The 2,500-nt window shown below is 37.5% G+C and overlaps 1 protein-coding gene across 1 annotated transcript in view; it reads right to left on the reverse strand.

Annotated features, from left to right (window-relative positions):
• The window catches only part of LOC144971654 (uncharacterized), a 35,681-nt gene that overhangs the window by 1,968 nt on the left and 31,213 nt on the right, over positions 1 to 2,500 (reverse strand). The window lies entirely within an intron of this gene.

Genomic DNA, 2,500 nt, shown 5'->3' on the forward strand with positions numbered 1-2,500 from the left:
TCTACACCTGTTTCTTATTTGAACCAATTCCCCTTTGTCATCCCTTTTCTTGGATGCTTTATTGTAATTCTAGAACTTTTTACTATCCCATTTTCTTCCTTTTTACTTGCGCTGATATGACCTTGCAAGCGCCGTAAAACCCTTAAAAACAAAAAAACCTCAACAAATTGTCAAATGATTTTTTGAGAGATAAAATGTTATTATTGATTGGAAAGAGAGTGAGATAAATATGTGCCATATGATATAACGGGAACCCGTCTGGTTTCCATGTCATTCAATTAAACGCGTTGCCAAATACAGACAATAGAGTCGTGTTCTATTTAACGTGTCAAAGATGTGATTGTAACGCCCTGTTCAATTAAGGTTTTACCGTTATTTAGATTTCTTAATCTAAGATGTATTGAAGTAAATAAAGATCTGTATATGTGTTTCATCGACTATTCAAAAGCCTTTGATAAAGTACAACACGAAAAACTATTCAAAATTCTATCATCCTTGGACATTGATGGTAAAGATTTAAGAATATTACGGAATTTGTACTGGGAACAAGAAGCAGCAATGCGTGTTGACAATGAACTAAGCAGTTTTACACCTATTAGAAGAGGAGTTAGGCAGGGGTGTGTTTTGTCTCCAGATTTATTCAACCTCTATAGTGAAATGATATTAAGAGATATCGAACATAAGAAGGGGGTGTGTATTGGAGGAAAGAATGTAACAAATCTGAGGTATGCAGATGATACGGTTCTACTGGCAGAATCTGAACATGAACTACAAGAATTACTGGATGTTGTAGTCAGGAGTAGTGAAAATATGGGACTGGAACTGAATATATCTAAAACAGAATGTATGACGGTATCTAAAAATAATAACCCACCAGCCTGTGTAATAACAAGCAGAGGACAAACAATACAACAAGTTGAATGTTTCAAATATTTAGGCTTCAATGTAACATCCAATGGAAAATCAGATTGTGAAATAAAGAAAAGAATAGGTATGGCGAAGAATGCATTCAACCAGCTGCATACAATTATGAAAAACAGGAATATTAGCATGAAAACAAAAATCAAAGTCCTGGATTGCTATGTACTGTCTGTGCTGCTATATGGTTGTGAGAGCTGGACCATAAACAAGACCATGGTTAAAAGACTGGAGGCAGTGGAAATGTGGTTTTACAGAAGAATGATGAGGGTGTCATGGATGGAAAGGAAAAGAAATGAAGAAATTTTAGAAATGGCAAACAGAAAAAGATCACTGATAACAAAAATCATCAAACGCCAAATGGAATTTTTAGGACACATTATCCGCCACCCTGGTTTGGAAATACTCGCCTTGACTGGAATGATGAATGGAAAAAGAATAAGAGGAAGACAAAGAATAACGTATTTGAAAGGGATAAGAACTTGGACAGATGAAGCTGAGAAAGGTGGCGCTGCTTTAATAGAATTGGCAAGAGATAGATCAGCTTGGCGGAAGATGACCTCCGACGTCTGCTTCAGATATGGAACTACATGAGATGAGTGAGAATCTAAGATCATGCTGATGAAATAGAATTTAACGATTGATGGGGAGGGAGATGAAGACGATGAGGAGGAGGAGGGGGAGGAAGAGGAGGAGGAGGAGGAGAAGGAGGAGGAGGAGGAGGAGGAGGAGGAGGAGGAGGAGGAGGAGGAGGACGAGGATGATGATAATGATGATGATGATGATGATGATGATGAGGAGGAGGATGATGATGATGATGATGATGATGATGATGATGATGATGAGGAGGAGGAGGAGGAGGAGGAGGAGGAGGAGGAGGAGGAGGATCACAACCTAGACGATGATGACGATGAAAAAGATCACAAGAATTGCTAAGAAAGGTTGTTCGTTCAGGTCAAGCTAGAGAAAGGGGAGGAGATGTGATTTAGAAGGAAAACAAGCAGGATGTTTAAATTTGACAATGAATTAGATACACGGCAGCGACGCGATGAGGTTCACGTCAAAGATAATTTGATGAAATCAATTGTGCGCCAGAGAAAATTAAATTTATGGGTTAAAAAAAGACCCCCCCCCCCAAAAAAAAAAAAAAAAAAAAAAAAGAAAAAAATAACAACATAAAACAAGACCAGAAAAATGAAAAAGAAATGAAAATCACATTATAAAATTTCATTCAGTCAAAACTAAACAAAAAAGTAAAGGATAAAAAGATAATACCCTCCCTCAATAATGAAACAAATGGGTAAAGAATAACACCCCCATCCCATCGAAAAAAAGAAATAGACAAAAGAAGACAAAAAGAAAAACTACCCCCTCCCCCACCCCCGAAACAGGAGCTTGTTTTGAACTTTGACATTTTGCAAATATGAGATTTAACAGAAACGATCAAGCGATAAAGAATAACTGAATGAATGAATGAATGATGAACGAATGAATGAATGCACGAATGAAAGAATGAATGAATGATTAAAGGGGAAGCGTGGCTCAGCGGTACGGTCTTTGCTTCGTACCCCAAAGGTAACGA

The sequence above is a fragment of the Berghia stephanieae genome, chromosome 4, assembly GCF_034508935.2.
Source record: "Berghia stephanieae isolate SIO BIC M18660-M18661 chromosome 4, UCSD_Bste_1.3, whole genome shotgun sequence".
Taxonomy (NCBI): Eukaryota; Metazoa; Mollusca; class Gastropoda; order Nudibranchia; family Aeolidiidae; genus Berghia; species Berghia stephanieae.